We start from the raw sequence: 19499 nt of genomic DNA, 5'->3' as shown, positions 1-19499 counted from the left end.
GTTATTTTGTAACCCCAAACTATTTTTCTATAACCTTCAGGCTGATTCAGAAACTAAAAAATGCCCATTTCAATGCTAAAAACACCCCAAACCCAACAGTCCTGACAGAACTCTACCATCCTTGATATATAAGTGGATATAAGAATAGTAAATGGTATAGAAAAATAGAAGTGGTGCAATAACAATGGGATTGTAATAATTCTTTATATTTGATTCAACTATCAGGATAGAATCTGATAGCAGGACTTGATCAGTGTGATAATGAGGAAAAAGTTGCCACAAATCATGACACAAAAAGCAGTGTTTCCAAAAGGGAAAAAAAAAAAGAATGGACTAAGAGATTGCCCATGACAGGAATCAAGACCTATAAACAGGAAAAATGGGGGTGGGGGGGTGGGGGGGGAGTGCATTCTGTGCGTGTGTGAGCATGGCACAGCATGAAAAGTATTTTAAAAGTCATACCAAGTGTCTGTTCCAGACAAACAGAAACCAAAAAGGTATTTGCACTGCCTAACTTTTGTACCTGAAAATTTGAAGGCTGGATCACCTCACACAAACTTTGTGTATAACCATTATAGAGACACAGGCTCCTGCATAGGAGCAATGACTTTAAAGATGCTATTTTTTTTTTTTTAATGCCTAACATTTACCAGAAAGTTCTGAGCAGAAAGATATCTTTCTGACAACAGGAACGAGCATAATGAGAAGAGCAGGGCACATAACTCTATTGCCATCTCCTTACACCAGCAATCAAACCAGCTGTCAGGAAGAGTCAGACAGCCCGGCAGAGTTATATATACTTAGAATATATCTGACTTGTAACTTTCAAACCTGATTTAAAGGCAGAGCAGCTCCAAACAACACAAAATATGGAACAGGCTACAGAGTGCTGATTTTAAACCTCTGAAACACAATTCATGTAAGAAAACAAAAGACTTCTACTCAATTGTTGAGCCAGTCAAGTTAGTGTCCTTTAAAAATAATTCCCTAGTTTAAACTAATGACATTTATATTCGGTAATGGACTTCAGGTGGAATTCATCTTCCAAATTTAGACATCCATCTGGGGGTGAGATGAATCATGCAGTGAAAGTGCTTATTTCTCTCCACTGACTATAACGGGAGCCTACAGAACCAGCTCATGTATAGGAAACCAAAGCTGGCATTAACCAACCTGTCTCCTGATAGCTAATGCACAAGTTTAAGTGGCATGGCATGCCTAATGGTCATCTCCTTCCACAGTTTCAAAAAATCAGGCTAAAAAAGTTGTCCTTCAACAGGGTGAGAAGCAGCACTGCCACAAATTTGCAACTGGAATTAGCTTAAGTCGTATGTATATATTAGCACCCATTATTTTCCCCCTGCACAACATAAAGGGGTTTGTTCATGGAAAAATAAGCACACCTTTCAAATAAAATTACACATGCTTCTACAAATCTTGATATCTGTTGAATATGAAATAATTATTTTAAAATAAGGCAACTATATAAGGAAAGCTATCAGGAAATCTGTATCTTCAGATAATGATGTGTAACTGGATGAAAATATTTTATGAAGACTACTAATTCCTTAACCTCAGCCTAAACTTCAAAAGATGTTTCTATAGAAAGCAGGACCTAAAAATTTATTACTCAGTTACATAGTAAAGTATACTACTAAATCAAAATAATACACTGTGATTCAACCAAACAGTTAAAATCTGTTATTTGCATAGCTGCCACCTTCACAAAAGGAACAGGGCACCTATACTAAATAGCAGTCTCTTGTTTCAAATGGTGTGAAGATTCTCAAATGGAATATTGCTGTCCAACACAGTATAACTTCTTAATTTACAAGTAGCAAGATATCTTGATTATTTCAATAGTCATTAGAGACACAGAGAAGAATATTTTTACCAATAAGCATGTCAGAAGGAGGAAGAAGTGCAATAAAAAATCCCCACAAAGGAGTCAGAAGGGAGAGCAGAAATAATCTGCCTACAGTAAGCCAGGCCACGTATTTGTTTGACCTATACACACTCAAAACCACTTCTTCCTTAGAACATCCATTACATGACCAAAATGTTCTATGCACCAGTAAGAGGATAAAGTCTTATGAAATTAAGCCATTGACTGACACGTACCTGCAGTCCTAGCCCTAGTCTGAACATGATCAGAGTTTATATTTTGGAGATTTTATATTTTGATGGCACGCACAAGGTCTCACAAAGAAAATATGTAACTAGTGGCCTTAAAACCCTCCTTAAATATCTCAGCATCCCACTGTGGGCTGAAGTCTGAGTACTACTGTTAGAAAGGAGTCTGGAAAACTAATAACAGAAAAATAAAAATGAGGAAGGCTTAGAAACAAAGTAATGACTGTACTAAGCAAGATCCAGAGGTCCATATCCACTCAAATAGCCTCTCACTAACGGCAGCCAAAAGTGGAGCATGCAAGAATACAATAAATACACAGAATGTTTCCCAAGAATATTCTTTGATGCCCCCAATGGTTTGCAGAAGCAGGATTTCCTGAACAGGAATAGGTAGGTATTTGATGATTCTTCCACGGAACAGCAGTTTCCCTCTACACTGATGTAATGTTTAGACTCCTTAAATTCCCGAGGCAAGAAATTCTATAGCTTAATTACACGTTCTGTTGGGAACCACCTCCTTTTGTCTGTTTTCAATTCATCAGCTGCTATTTTCATTAGATACCTCTTAGCGTGCATGCACTAAAAAAAGACAGTGAATAAACACCCCCTATTTTTGTCCCATTAGTAGCTGAGCACTTAACAGGATGCTGTCACACCAGTTTCGGTCACCTTTTCTACCTTAGAAAATTCATGCTGCTCCCCTTACAGAAATTGTTTCATATTTCAGATTTTCTCTTCCTTGAAACTTCAACTATGTTCTTTTACAGCAATGACAGGGATAGGTGTAAGCAGGGCAAAACTGTATAAGATGATTAAATTTCTTAGAAGTTATAATCATTATTCTCCCTTTCTTTCCTAACCATTTCTAGCGGCAAAAGTCAGCTTTGAAGTAATCTTTTTAGATGAGAAGGCAACATTGTTCTTCTCCACCTCCAAACAGAACACATGAAGCAATTTATGGGAAATTTCATCTACCATTTTAATGTCTGGTTGCTGAGCAATGTCAGGTCCCTGTGTAATGCTAGGGTCTGTCTTTGCATCTGCTACTCATCAGTGAAGACTGTGGGCTCACTTTTCTTCTATACACTTTATTAACTTGAACATGCTCCATTAACATAACCCTGGAGAAGTATTACCTGGAGCCCCTCTCTACTCTATTTACTCCAAACCTTCTCCTGTATTTTAGTGATTAACTTAACCACATAAAATTCTTTCCCCCTGTCCCACGACTGCTTGGTTTCTTCAAAATTCTTTGGTGGTGATCCTTGTCAAATGCTTGTTGGATGTCCAAAGAAACTGCTTCTGTCAGATCTTGCTTATTCATGTACTTGCTTTCAAAAAATCTCCAGTGAGTTTGCAAAACATGACATCCCTTCACAGCAAGCTTCTAACTCTTCCTCAATACATCATGTTTATCCACGTTATTTTCATTATTATTATTTTCACTGATTTACTTGGAACAGATGTCAGGCTTAGTAATCTGTAGTTCCCGAGATCTGTCCTGAAGCCTTTTTTAAAAATAGTGTCACATACAGATTAGGACACTATAGATCACACACACACACATTAATTTATATCTTAGCTAGGTGTTGTGTTTGCTGCTTACTGTCTACAGTACAATGATCTTTGCTTGCTTGCTGTTTGGAAAGTTGTAATTCTAAAGTGCAAAGCAGGCCTCTCTAAATACATGAAAATGGTTTTCATTTTTTCCACAGAAGGTTTAAGCATTATCTTTAGGAAGATCAGTACACCATAAAAATTTACTGTAACAGTAATACTACAAACAATTGCATCAAAAAGTCTCTCTCATCTTTCCAGTTTGTAAATAGTTCCATAAATATATGCTGCTGTGCAGCAGTGGCCATTCAACTATGTAATAGCTGTCCTAATTACCAGAAAACACAAATGAGCTTGTGAAGACACACTTATTCATTTGCAAATGAGACAGCATTAAAGATAAGTGAAACTTTCAACATCTTTCTGGAATTGGAGAACTTCTGTGGAAATTACAACTAACAAGCAGGCAACTTGAGATAAGGACTAAAACAATGTACACAAGTATTTTCAGGCTCACCAATTTTGTGTCAAGTTGAAGTTTTACAACACAAAGTTTTTAAGTGCCACCTAAGTTTCAGGTTAAAATTCACACAGATTTCCATCAGTATAATGCCAATTTTCATCTCTTTTAACTCGCATATCCAAAGATAGAGTTGAAAATTAGTCTTACAAACTTATCAAGTGCTTTTCTGTGGTGCAAGCTCAAATGCTAGGTTCATTGTGACCATATTTCTACTGGCAGGATGTTACAGTTACACATAACAGAATGTTTAAATCTATATGCAACTGTTTCATCTCCTTTTTCACCTCCATGTTTTGCATCAGTCTAATAGAAGCTTGTGGTTCTAATACCAACAGAAGAGCAGCATAGATGAATCAATTCAGTACGTAAGGAGAAAATTTTTAAAAACCCATCATGAAGATTGGTAAAAAGACCATTGGAGCAAGCATAGTGTTCCCATCCTACATTTTTACAGTATTAAGAAGAAAAAAAAAATTACCCTAATTACAGATGTTGAAAATATACCTTTCCAGACAGGAGATGAAAACTTTTCCTTGTCTTAAAGCCTCTGGTGCTGCTCAGTCTTCTGGGCAGCAGGAAAGTTAACAGTAGCCCAACTTCTGCTGCTGCGGGAGTGAGATGACACAGCTGACAACAAAGCCATACACAGCCTCGATATTAATAGCAGAAAGTTAAGACACCCAAGAAAACAATGCAGTTGCAAAGAGTTCTCTTCCCTCTTCCCAAGCTGTCATAAGAAAGCTGGGAGGAACAAACAAACAAACAGACTTGTCTGTAAATACAAACAAAAATACTCTGCTTTTCAACACCTGTATTTAATTTCATTTCAACTGCCACACTTATTAGTTTGGCCCTCTTAAATCATTAAATGAAAATCACAGAACAGCTGAAACTGGAAGGGACATCTGGAAGATGCCTGCCCCAACCCCCCCTACTCAAAGCATGTCAATGACAGCAAGTTGCTCAGGGCTGTGTCCAGCTGGTTTTGAGTTATTGCCAAGGATGCAGAATCCAAAACATTTTTTGGACCACCTGTTCCAGCAATCTATGACCCTTAACATAAAAAAACCTCTATTTTTTCTGATGCTTAAATGGGATTTCCTGTATTACAATTTGTGCCCATTACTTCATGTGCTATCAGTGGAAATTACTGAAAGCAGCCTGACTCCTCTTTATTCCACCCCGTTATTTACACACACAGGGTGCCCCCAGCATTCTTTTCTCCAGGTTGAGCAATCCTAGCTTTCTCAGCTTCTCCTAAGAGAAATTCTCCAGTCCCTTAGTCATCTTATTGGCCCTGTGTTGGACTCTCTCCAGTATGCCCATGTCTCTCTTGTACAGGAGAGCCCAGAAGCACACAGCACTTGAAGTATGGCCTTACCAGTGGTGAGTAGGAAAAAAGGTCACCACCCTGATCTGCTGGTGACTTTTCCTAATGTGCTCATAACACTTCTGGTCTTTTTTGTTGCAAGTGCACATTGATGGCTCATATACATCTTTCCCACCAGGACCCCCAGGTCCTTTTCTGCACTATCTTTTCAGCTAGCTGCACCCTACCACATACTGGAACCTGGAACTGTTCCTCCCCAGGATCACTGAATTTCTCTTTACTGAACTTCTGGAGGCTCCCATCAGACAATTCCTCTGTCAATGTCCCTCTGGATATCAGCACAGACCTTTTTGGTCTATCAGTTCCTCCTGCAAGCTTGCTGAGGGTGCACCTCTGTGGGACCCCCAGGTCAGTAACAGAGGTGTTAAACAGGATTGTCTCTGGTACTGAGCCTCAGGGTACACTGCTAGTGACTGGCCACCAGCTTTTGAGCCACTTGTGAAGTTGTGCCACTGATGCCAACCCTTTGAGCCCATCAGGTCAGACAGTTTCCAGTTACTTCCACTTTTCACCCACCCAGCATGCACTTTATCAATTTGTTTATAAGGATGCTACAGGAGACCACACCAAAAGCCTCACTGAACTCAAACAATGTTCACTGCTCTTCTCTCATCTACCCAGCCAATCTCATCACACAAGGTGGTTAAACATGATTTCTTCTCCATGCTATGTTGACAAATTCAAATCAATGTCTTGTCTTTCATATTTGAAAGTTATTCTAGCTCCTGTTCTTCATGTTCTCTAATCTAAGCTTTTGCTTTAGTTTTTTTCTTTTGATGTCTACAATACACTTACTAATAGTTGCACATCTACTAAGGGAGATGTCCCTAAAACAACAATCTCACAGCACTGCTTAACAAACTGCTTATTCCAGCCAGGCACTGAAACAACAATGCTTCTTTTTTTCTCCACAAATGTATGTAAGCTAGTAGCAATGTTGTTGCAGCTGTAATGGCCTAATGACCTCAGAGACCCATGGAAAACACCCTCCTCCCTGCCCCCAAATACACTCACTACTTACTACCATGCCCGTAAGAAATTTTCTCTCCTTTAAACTGAGTATTTTGTTAACAGCATCGTTTCTACACATTTAGGATAATAGCCATATTTTGTCAGGCTCCTGACAGAAATAACTTATTTTCTCAGATTTCCTGTCCTTCCTGAAAAAGAAACATGAGGAATTTCAGGGAGCATCTTCTCCACGTTTTTTTTCTTAATTTCTTTCACCCTCTCTTCCCTTCAGAAGTACAGTGAAGAAATATCAGGGCCCAAATTATGCTTAGGAAAGGTCCATCCTTACACTACGAAGAATTAAAGAAAGCACAGCACGAAACCCTCTGCACTCAAGTGATGGTATACCTAGAAGGTAAGCATACTTCCAACCTCCACTAAAACTGCATCAAAAAATTTTAGTCAGCAGAGAAGCGATGCAATTTTCATAAATTCTGCCCACTTTTAAACAACTCCAGGTAATGGATAATCCAAGTAGCTGGCTTGGCTAAATGGTAGCTCAGCTCTGTAGGCACTACAGTAATGACAGGCTACAGTTGTGGTTTTACACTGTATTATACACCCAACTAAGTGTTTCAAACACACGCTGTGGCATTAAATGGAACTGGAAGAGCAGATTACAACATAAATCTTGTATTCTTTCACCAATTTAACGATGTACTGCCAAAAAAGGAGTCTATTTTAAAAGCTGTGTTGTACATCCAGCCAGGGCAAGTCTACTCTACAGTTCTGGACAGACCACGGGCGATTGTCTGACAACCACTTCTGGGGTGCTAATGCTCTCTGCAGCCCTGTGATTGACTAAAATATTTTGAACAAATTTTGATTTGTTCAGAGCATATAATCAGATTATAATGATTACCACAATTTTCAAGGAGCTGATGCTCTAGGCCAATGCTAGTTGACAGTATCCATTTAAAAATCCTTTTACACCCATACAAAGTTAAATCAACTTGGCACTCTCTCTCTCTGGTAGACAATTGTCTCCTTAAAGTATGAGCACTATTCATCCAAGTGAATTGCTGCATTAAGGGGACAGTTGGCTGGCATGGGGAGGACCAGACTGATTGACAATGCATCTTAGTCACAAAGAAGTTGCAGCAAGAGTTTCTAAAAACCAAAAAGCAGTCAGGACTGTGAATAGATGAAGCGGGCTGAAGACACAAAAGTACAGGATGTATCCAGGAAGATGCCGGTGTTTCAATAAGCTTCCTAACTATGACTAATCTTAAAACAGTTCTGTGTCTTGTTTTGTAAATTTAGCATTTCAAGTGTTTCATAGAATTTCAGTTTACTACTTAACCCCTTAACACCAGCTAAATATTGCAGCAACAGTTATTTGGGGATGGTTTATTTCCAGAGCTGTGTATGCTCAACAGCTAAGAGCTCTGTGAAGCTTCCTAGGGCGTGGATTTTATTTCACCTCTGAAATGTTAATAAAGAAATGCAGGGCAGCATCTAAGGGCCCATTCTCAAATTATTCTAAGGAGATTACAATACCCCCATCCCCCTTCCCCTTGTGAAATTTCAAAGAGGAAGTACAAGAAACCCATACAGAAAGTGCTTAGGTCATAATAATCACACAGACAATCAAATTAATTAACGATTCCAACAGATACCAGAAGGACCAGAAGAAAAACTTGATACACAAGAGCGCAAATGTTACATTTCATGAGAAGTATAGCAGAGTATTACATAGGTAATCACTACATTTGCGATCATTTGTCAAATATTATTTCTTCATAATTTGTGTACACAAAACAGATACCGTTGTGTAAAGCATTAGTGGAAGATGCCAAAGGCACTACTGTCTACTGTGGAACTCAATGGGATTACTCCAGACACCACCAGCAAACACATGAGATAACAATTTTCAGTGTAAATTAATTACCCACTTCTCACCCCAGCAAGACTACATGAAGAGACAAGATGCCAGCCTGAGGCTGAAAATACAAACAAGGTTCCCCAAACCTCAAACAAGTTGTCATATAAAGCCTAAATTTAAACAGCAAATCAAACAGATTTCTTTCATCTACCTAAGGATAAACTCTTCAAAAGTTTGCTCAATGTTTATCAAGTATTTTTCTCATAATTATTCTTATGCCACAAAAAAAGGTTCATAAAGAGATTCTGGTTTCTGTAAAATATTTGTAGTCAAGGTTAAGTGACATATTGTTATTCACTGGTCAGTGCAGTGAACTAATATAACCACAATCTAATTGAAAAAGGGCAAAATTCTTTTATTCAACTGCTAATTTAACCTAGCTGTTTGAGCTAACAGATCCAATTTCACTGCCTGTTAAGGCAGGCAACACTTTTTTTGTCTTCATTTTATACTCTAATGAAGTCTACTTCAATAGAATTGCCTCCATTTATCCCAGAGGACGATTTAGTCCTTTTGTGTACAGCTAATCCAGCTCTCCCTGAAGTCAAGGGGAATTTTGCACTTCACTTCAGTGTGAAAAAGGATCACATCCTTTAGCAATGCTAAAATATCTGTGAATAAAAACAGGTTCAGATTTTCCAGTTCCTAATTAGCCAAAAAATACCCCAGACAAACAAACTATCCTCAAACAAACCTTTTTAAAAAATCTAATTTCCATTTCAGTTTAAAGCATGTGAGAAGTTATTTAACATGGCCATGTTTTTAAAGAGAATGATCCTATTCAGATATTCTGACTGTAAAACTGTACTATCTGCATCTGCTTTGGCTTTCAGTTTCAGGGGAACTCGAGGGAAAAGTAAAAATCCATCAAATCTAGGAAATATTTTAAGAGAAGCAACAGTTTAATGGCATGGTTGCCAAGCTGTAGAAATCCTGCAGCAGTAAGACTAGCAAACTTTTCAATTTTCCATCAAAGCAATCAGGGTTTCCTCAAGAACTTCTTACGCTGTGATAAATAAACAGAAATCTCTGCAGGTTACTCTGCTGGCCTAAATGTGATTTGATTCCATCACATAAATTACCTGGTTACCTGGCTACACTGTGCTGCACATAATGCAGAAAACAATGTTTACTTCTAACTATTTGTGTAACAGCAAAAATAGAGTACAACAGACCTATGAAGCCCAATTAAGTCATACACAGACTGCCCACATGTCATATATAGTTATAATAGTAAGCTACCCTTCTGATGGCATTTTTTTAATATTTAAAGTGGAGAAAGATTTTTTTTTTTTTAAAACTGAAATTCCTAGAAAGACACAGATTTACTTTTCGGAAAACCTACACTGAATTTTAAAACATATTCAAACTATGTTGTTAAGTATCAAAACATTAAACAAATTTAAATAGCCAAATTGGCAGAGCTAATTCATAACCACCTGAAATCAGAATTTGAATACCCAAATATCTAAAGTAACAAACTGTTGCACGTATAAAGACTATTCCACCCCTCAGTGTCATCCACATACTGGTTCACTTGAATCTTAGACACATTTAGGGATGACAACGTTAAATGACAAAGATTTTTTTGTTGTTGTTTCTATTTTCAAAGAAAACAAAAACTTGGAAGTATGGGATCTATCCATTCTAATGCCTTAGAGGCTGCAGGGACCAAAAATTATTCACAAACTAAAGCTAATATTCTCTTTTGTAAATATATCTATCAGATTTAAAGCAAAATGTGGTTTGCACTAGAATTATTGCCCTCTATATCCTTATCTAGGAAGCAACATATTAACCTGTACTTTAAAATGTAACACTGGTTATTTATGTGAATTTCAATCAGAATTTCCATTCAAATGCCACTGAACACACACCAGGAAGAAATAAAAATGTCTTGCGTAGAAATTGCACCGTCATTGCTTAAATAATTATGTATATAGCTTAAGAGAATTATTAAGACACTTTACTATTACATTAAACATACACACAGAAAATCCATGCCCCTGGCAAAAAGCTAACAGAATTAGTGTAAACCTAATATGTAGAGTCAATATATTTTACCGACTAGTAAGGCTCAGCCTCTTTCTTTAGGAAAAGAACGAAGAAGCCCAAGCGTAAATCTGAGGTAAAACAGTAATTTAAAATAACCATATAAAATAAAGGTGTCATGCTTGTTAATGTAAATCATGTATTAACTTGGCTATGACTTCACCATGTATGCACAAGATTTAAATAGTATTCTGATGATATGTCAGACCTAAGCAAAAGGGAAGGGGAGGTAATCAAAGAGCCCTAGATTTCATAACCAATGCAAATGAATTCCAGAATATTTAAATACACCTACTATGCATGAACAAGTCAAACGTTTCCAGGGAAATAATTTTTCTTCTATAAACTAACACTTGTCTCATTTTACGTACATCATGATAGCCTGAATCAATCAGTTCTATGGTGTACAAGATAAGAAACAATTCCTAAAACAAAAAAGATTGATATCTTTAGCAAATTACATAATGTGCAATTATTCAGCAAGATATTTTGAAAGCTTATTGCTTTAAATAGCCTCAATCACTATGATTTATGAATTGTGTTTTAAGTGTGTAGCTGTGCTTAAAATACAGTACAGAATTATACTTGAAAGTAAAAAATAAAAAGGTACCCATATTACTATTGCTTCCTTGCCATATACAGTTAGCATTTATCTTTTGTGTGATCTGAACCTGAAAATTTTGTACTTGCATTTTGCTCTCTCACTCAGAACCACAGAAAAACAACAACAAAAGCAAAAAAACACCCCTTAAAACCCACTAAACAAATACATGTAACCCTTTTTCCCCCACCAACTACAGAATGTTAATACTATGCCTACCTCTCAGGCTTGCGAAAACAAGTATTACTCAAGAAAATTTCCCCAAATGACTAGCAGTAACATCTCAGGAATTATCCTTCTCTTTTTTTCATTGGCAATTGTTTTCAAAATGAATAGTATTTTGCTATATGCTCTAAGAGCTCCTGAATAGAGTATTTAACTTTACTATGAAAATAGAATTCATTGTGGCTATCTACAGCGAGACTCATATACTCTTTTTCTCTCCCCAGTGAATGTTTTTCAGTTAGGTATAGATGAGCTGATGCGCCCAATGCTATTATAACCTTTAATCATCCATTAAACAAATATTAAACACCAGTATCAGCTAAACAAACCCATCCTCTCTTTGCTTTAAGGGCTTTGTCATTCTATAATGCAACTTATATTCTAAAATATATGGCAGGGGGAATCCCAAAAAAAAAAGCAAAACCAAAGAAAATACTTTGGCAAAAATCCCACATATCACATGTCTCAGAAGCCAGAGAGCACACTTGCATTTTAACGCATTGCTTCTGGAAAAAAACTGAATACTTTTTATTTAGGACAGGCAGAATGAGAAATACCATCTGTTGCTCAAAGAACTCATTCTGAAAATTAGCCTCTAACTAAACTTCCAATAATTTTTACTTGAGACATTCAGAATTTATCCTGATATTTGCCTAGATAGACTTCCAGTCTGATTTATAACAAGTGCTCTTTCAGTAGGCTTCAGCTAAAGAACATGTGCATCAAAGAGAAGCTTTGTTCAGATTTAGGATCAAAAACGTCAAACAAAAGAAAACTACAAGTTTTCCATCCCCATCCAGTAAGAGACAGGCTTCTTTTAAGAATGATACACAAATCACCTGGGCCAGTCATCACACAGAGCAGAGAATGGTCTTTGCCTCGAAAACTTATTTAAGCCTTGCATAAATTTGCATTAGGAAAAATGAAGACAAATATCTGTGTTTTCACGCTCACCTGTCACTGAAGTGTTGCAGGATTTTCTGTTAAGAGAGATTACCTACGAGCTCCTAAGATGCATTACTAAGTATGTTCACAGCTTCATCAGAGCATGGCTGCTAGTTTACACCTCCATGGAAATGTGCAGTATTTCAACTGAACTACCACAATTGGAGCTGGTCACAAACATTAAATACCAGGTATCAACAAAACACCAGAACTCAGAAAATGTTCCGCTGGCATATTCTGTTTTCAGCTCAAGGTACCAGAAGAAGGACACAAGCCACTTGTTTTATTACTTGTTTTATCACCATAAGCTTTCCTCCCATTTCATCTCACCCTTGCCTAGTCTTCACAAGAATATAAATGCCAAGAATCTATGGATTCTTAAAATGTGAACTTTGCTACTAGGTTTGGTGCAGATCTGTGATTTAAGATGTTTGGAGACCCCTGTTTTATACAAATTTCAGACATAAATGTTACATTTAACTCTATGTTCCTCACAGATTAAATCTGATCAACTTCTAACTGAAGCACTACATATTTTTTCTGCTAATATTCTTCTGAAGACCTCAGTTTGTGAATCAGTAATATAAGGTCTTAATCTCAAACTGCAGACCTCCAGAAAAACAGATCAAAAGTCAAAGAAAGGATATACAAGAGAACGAAAAAGATGTATGACTAATTGTGGTGATTTGGTTTTAACACCTTACAATAAAATACAGAACTTTTATATTTATTTTTAAATTTCCTCCCTCAATGTCAGTATTGATAATGTTTTCTTTCTAAGTTTGGCAAATAAATGCTATTTTCAGATAAATGTTCAATTTACAAACAAGAATATTTTCTAGATGTTAATTCTATATTAATTTTTCAGTGAAAACCTTTTTAAAAACCTGAAAAGCATTGTTCATCTGTGAGGCACATGTTAAGCTTATTGAAAGGCCAGTTTTTATGAATTAGACCAGAAGCCCATCAAGCCCAAACACCCCTGATTCAGACAAGAGGTTCACCATGGGCCGCCACTATCTGAAATGCTGGGCAATACTGGATGCTTAGAAGGGAGCCTAAGAATTAGGAAAGTCTGTGGCCATGCTGTCCTTGGTGCAGTCTTTTAGCTTCTGGAGTTTGGGGTACTATTACTGGCAAAATAAAGTATTTATGTTGAACAGGCTGAGCTGGTAAAAATCAACCAGAAACATGAAAAGTATGTAAAGAAAGAGAAGGACTTTGGAGGAATTTTCTTCTACTCTTCTGTGGTTATAAGTGTCAGTCATGATTTTAGTTTCCAATAAAATGTTTTTGAAAAGGAAGAAGATACACATAACAACTGAGACCTGTTTTTAGTTTGTCACACTTCAAGCATAAATATTAATGTTGTTATCTAACCACACTTAAAATAACTTATTAAAACTGGATTGTTCACTATTAATTTGTTTTAAGTCTCCCTTTCCTGGCTGACTGCCAAAACAGTTATAATGCTATACAATTGCAATACACAAGAGATCCATAGCACCCTCTAATTACTCTAAATACCTCGCACAAGCACTGCCTTTTCTTACAATTGTGAGGCCATTAGGTAGGGTTGAAAATCTCAGAACTTTTAGCCCAGATACTTTATTTCATTTCTGAAGTTTGCATGCACCATCAAAATGTTTGCCTGAACTATGGGCAAACATTTGGAACAGGAACACCATCCTCCACTCCGACCCTTCTTTTCGACAGGGGCTGTCAGTCCTGGGAAGCATACCTGAGGCCCGACTGCATTTATACTCCATAATTCACATAATGAATAAAACACTACTACTGCCTCGGGTTTGCAACACTACAGAGTGCTCTGAGCATGTGCAAAGGAACTTAACCCTACTAAATCAAACTCCTCCAGTATGAAGACTGAGTTTAAATGTGTGATTAATGCCACAAAAGCCTCCTGAAACTTTCTCCAAAACAAATTTAAAGGCCATGATCTACAAAGATTTACTTATGTGGGTGTGTTTACTCAACTTCACTGTCAATGGAACCAAACAAAGTTATTCATTCTTGTAAGCCTCATCTAGATAATCCTAAAATTTCAACTAAAAGGGTTCATCACTTCTGAAGAATCATTTATTTCTCCCAGACTTCTCTAGACTTCTGGTGTGAAGAAAACCATAGAAGCATCTTAAGCCATAGAAGTTTTTCATCTCCCTGAAGTGACAAGTTGAAAGACAAGTTATTTGATGTTCAGGCTCACGAACAGAATTCAAAATTTACATAAACATTTAAGATATAGGTGCAGTCAATATTGATATTTATTAAAGTCTCATGTAACACTACTATAAGAGCATTTCCCTTCGAAAAACACAAAGATAAAAATACAGCCAGGTTAGCAAAAAAAGTTATCCAATTCCCTACTCAACAACTAAAAGTGTTCAAGAGAAGCTAAAATACAAATTATTCCAGTCCGAGGTTTTACTTCCTCAGCATTCTCCAACCGTGCTCCATAACATTACCTAATATTGCAGACAAGAAAAATCAAAACAAAACCCCAGCCTTGGCCACAACAGTCAGAGCCTTAAATGCTGTTTGTGATGATCTCTACAACAGTAGCCCACTGAGCTGTGAGGCTCGGATATCAGCCAGGGCTAGCCAGAAGTCCAGCTCGAAGGCTTGATTTCAGCTGTGCATGGCTTTGGTCCACTGACTTATGGGACACAGCATAAAACACAGTGCTCTATGCAGTGCCTATCCAAAATGACAACAGAGAGCATTTCCTATTCTTTTTCCAGCTACCCTTTACATGTTCAAAGAATATGTGTTTAAAAGGAACAAAATTCATGCATAAGTAAAAGTGGTGACTTACTCAATTTCTGGCATTAAAGTTACTATCATCTTGATCTCTGATCCTGCAATCAGCCATGCATGTTAACATTACCTAAGGGCGCAGCCCCTTCATTTCAATAACTGGCAATTACTTTGGTGCCGGTTTCTGTTTTGATGCACCAGCACCATCAAGGATAAATCCCCGTAACTGCAAAAGGCAGTAAGAACAATCTCTTATAATCTAAAATTAAACCTGTCCTACAAATAGTTGACTGCATCTTTTCAATATTATATTTTCCCTACTAAACTAAGCATACACATGTGAAGTTGTCTAGGTTTACCTTCAAAATCTGGCAATTGGTGATACAATCTGGAACCCTACAGCTCTAATAATTGGTGTGAGTGCAACCAGGGACTGTAGTGATTGAAGGAAGTTCCCATATGGCAATCGTAAAGCAGTATTTTAAAAAATTATTAAAAATATTGATTATTACATCATAAAATCCATCACTATAAAACAGCCTCCTACTGGCACTCTCAAGGTGAAAAGAAATGAAATAAATCCTGAGACTGAGTTACCTACTCATATTTGGAGGTGGCTCCTCCAAGACAAAAACGAACCCATTCTGTTGCAGTAGTTAGAGAAACTCCAATTCTTCCTCACGGATCAATCTATTCCATTAACAGGCACAGGACTTTCAGTACTAGAAGCCTGAAACCTTTCAGGAGGACCTCACAGAAACCACAGGCTGTGTACATATGCATAGAACGTGTCCTACCTGAAAATGGCTGCTTGATGCAACACAGCAGAATAAGGACGCGTTCCTAAAGTCATTTTTGTGTTAGTACTGACACCAGTTTTTAAATTAACATCAAGGTACCTCACTCAAACTGTGATCATACTATGTGGCAAAACAGTTGGATGCAACTAGGGGATATGAATGAAAGAACAATTTTCTTGTAACTAATTTTTTGAACACAAGGAATTATCTATTGAAAATGTACAGCTTTTGTCCGCAGGTAGTGCATATGGAAAAGTAAAACCATGCAGCCAGGTTGTTCAAAAAGTAAACTTTGACCACATAATCTGACGTGTGCCACACTGCAGGTTTTTGCATCGCTGTCACATGACCGCCATGATTTATCAGACTGAACAGAGCGACAGTTTCGCTCTTCAGGGGCTGCAGAAGTGCACAAAGCTCAAAATAAAGAGCATTTCTTTGGTGCAGAAGACTAGTTCTCTGCTCTGTTGCATGAATATTGATAAAAAACCCTATAATGTGAAGTTTTTCAATAATTCTGTTACACAGTATTCAGCACACCAAAAATGTATTATTTTCCCAGCTATTTCGAAATAATGCAGCAATTTAAGTATATTTTCAAGTCCACTCATTTGTTTTGTACCCAAAGAATGGTTGTAGAGTAACAAGTATTTCTTTGAAAATCTCATACTGTAATACAAAATAGAGATTAAAGCTACCTTGGGTTGACCAGTTTCATTCCAGATAGAATGGTACCAGGGTTCAGTTATTAAATAACTATTGAAAACTGGACCAGTAGCTCTGCAAGCAGCAAAACCAGGGAGGCCCCATTTCCTGCAGCAATTTCCAGCTTGAGGTAAGCGTTGCCATGAACTCTCTGGTGCGCAGGTTAAAAGCACCGTTCTACCTTGCTTCCTTACTTCCAGAAATTTTGTAGCAACAGCCCACCTGGGAGACCTCTGCTGCCAAATTTATTTGAACTCTTCTAAAAGCCAAAAGAGTTATTAGAGGGACTGAAGGCACACAGAAATTATAGCTTTATTTGAGCTGCACCTGTTAAAGAAATAAAGCTAACAAAGCACATGGAATAATTAATTACTGGCAATTGCTGCTACTAACTACTGCCACACCTGGTACACAGGATCTTTTTCTTTGAAATTCAGCAGGAGCACAGTGCCCATGCTGCTGACCCTGTTGCCCTCACAGATGCTACCTTGTCCCAAAATTAACCACAACACCTTGGCTGTGCAGAACACACACCGAGTCTCCACTCTATGCTTATGCTCACTAGGAACCTCCTATAACTAAATTTACAGATACACAACAGAAATAAGAGTGGAAGTGCAAGGTTTTGTTGTTTGGAAAGGAAACATTCTTACTTCTGTGAAGCCAACAAAAACATGGTTATGACTGGGCTATATCTACAAACAGAGGTACTGCAAAGGTAACTGACAAGGCAATTCTATCCATCTTCAATGCTTACTTTCCAAAAAGGAAAGGAAAAGACTCTGAAGTAAACTTTTGTATCTGCTTTCCGACTTAAGATCAATTTCATTTGCAAAATTTGCCTGAAATATCATTCAGTTCTCTATGAATTAAATTAAGTGAAAACCAATACACTTTCTTTGTCAACACACTCCAAGCTTCAAAACTGGTTTTGGAACATTCTGCCACTTTAGGTAAATCCAAAGATCTAATTTTTAATTAACGACTGGCCTCTGCCTAGGGTTAAATCCAGCAGGTACATCTGAATACACCTTTACTATACGAGCTTCAGAAATATTTCTGTCCTAGTTTCCCCAGTGCCAAGTGGACCATACCCACATGCATACAAGACACACAGACGCCCATATATTAATAAAACAAATAACCGTATCATAAACTTCACATATTTGTAATAATGATAATTGGAGAAGTCACACTAGCCCTTGGTCTGAGCACACAACTTTAAGCACACAAAGCCTGCGGGTCCACAGAGAGCAGAAAGTTATGTGCAGACTCCGCAGGAACAGGGGCCTGTATATGTCCAACACATTTTTTTCTTAAACTGTAAGGAAGACAAGAAGCCCTGATGAAGTGTGATGATTGAACATTTAAATTAATGACTCAGAAATGTACGGCGGTCATGTTCCAGGCTCGATAATAGGATATAAACCAGAACAGTGGAGCGGAGGGAAGAAAAATGATTAGACTATAAAACCACGCAGGCCAAGCTACAGGCGACTCCTGAGTTTTGCCCTTTTACATCCTCCGGCCCCGCGCCGGGAGCGGCTCACGCCGAGCACCAGCCCGGGCGATGAACGCCGCCTCCGCCGGGAGACGAGCAGCGCCCGGGGCAGGGGCCGGGAGGGGGCCCGGGCCAAGGAGGGGTCACGGGCCCTCCCCTGCTAAACTTACTCCCGCAGCCCGCCCCACGCAGCCCGCCCTGCCCAGCGCGGCTCCCGCCCGCCCGACCCCTCGGCCCTGCGGGCAGGGGCTCGGGCCCGGCAGAAAGTTGCCGAGAAAGTTTCTGCAGAGACGAGGCCGGGGTGCGGGACGCCCCCCGCCCCCGGGACACGGCGGCGGGGCGAGGCCGGGGGCGGGCGGCCGGGGCCTAGCGCCTCCATCGCCGCCGCCATCGCGGCCGCCGCTCCCGTGGGGCGGCGGAGCGGGGACGCGGCCGGGGCCTCACCTGCCTCTCCTCGGCGTGGCGGGTGGGAGAAGGAGGGGGGGAGGGAAGGAAGCGGGGGCCCCCCCGCTCCTCCCGGAGCCGCGGCGACCCGGGGAGGGAAGCGGGGAGGAGGGGAAGGGAGGAGGGACGAGGAGGAGGGCGCCGAGCGCTCCGGTGCGTGCGGGGAGCTGGAGCCTCGCTGCGGGAGGAGGAGGAGGAGGAGGAGACTCCCCGCCCCTATGGCCGGGATCTCCGGTGGGCACCGCGGCCCCTCCTCCGCACCGCGTTTCCCTCCATGCGCTCCGGGTCGGGATCGCCGCGCCTCCCGGCCGGGGCAGCGCCTCCGCGGCCGAACCGGAGGCCGCGGGGAGGAGCCGGGCGGCCCCCGCGGAGCCGGGCTGGCGGCGGCGGTCCCTCCTCCGCGCCGCCACGCACCGAGACAACATGGTGGAGACGTGCGGGGCGGCGGGGAGGGAGCCGGGGCTTGCCCTGCCCCCCGGCTCGCCCGAGGGCGGCCGCCTACTCCCGGCCCTGGGTCGTGGGGACCCCGGTCGGGGTAGATCCTCCCGCCGTGCCGTGCCGTGCCGTGCCGTGCGGGGCTGGTGAGCCTCTCTTGCCAGAGAAGCTGAACGCGAAAGATTCCGGCAGCGGAGCCCTTCGGCGTGGTGCGGGAAAAGCAGACAAAAATAACTTTTAAAACTCCTCGCCTAGGCATCTTCAGGTGGGCCACGGCTTAGGCTCGGTACATTTAGTTTCCTGTGCGTGAAACAGAAGCAAGACGGCTCTCCGGCAGTGCGGGTGCTGCGGCGGCCGGCCGGCAGCTCGGGAATGCCCCGGGCGGCGGCGCGGAACAGACCTGTCGCAGAACACCGAGCAAAGAACGAGCCTGTAAATTACGCATCAGTAACTCCGGGGAATTTTACGTTACGGGTTTCCCACTCATCGCTGTTCCTTAAGTCACTGTTTCGTAATT

General features: G+C 40.0%; 1 protein-coding gene across 1 annotated transcript in view; it reads right to left on the bottom strand.

The window, feature by feature from the left end:
- Positions 1-18681, bottom strand: part of YES1 (YES proto-oncogene 1, Src family tyrosine kinase) — a 50580-nt gene extending 31899 nt beyond the window's left edge. Inside the window, exon 1 of the mRNA XM_030266062.3 lies at positions 18548-18681. The gene's annotated coding sequence lies outside the window, so the exon portion shown is untranslated. The remainder of the gene's footprint in view (positions 1-18547) is intronic.
- Positions 18682-19499: the final 818 nt, after the last annotated feature.

Source organism: Taeniopygia guttata, chromosome 2 (genome assembly GCF_048771995.1).
Source record: "Taeniopygia guttata chromosome 2, bTaeGut7.mat, whole genome shotgun sequence".
Lineage (NCBI taxonomy): Eukaryota > Metazoa > Chordata > Aves > Passeriformes > Estrildidae > Taeniopygia > Taeniopygia guttata.
Note: the sequence above shows the minus strand (reverse complement) of the source record. Positions and strands in the feature narration are given on the sequence as shown.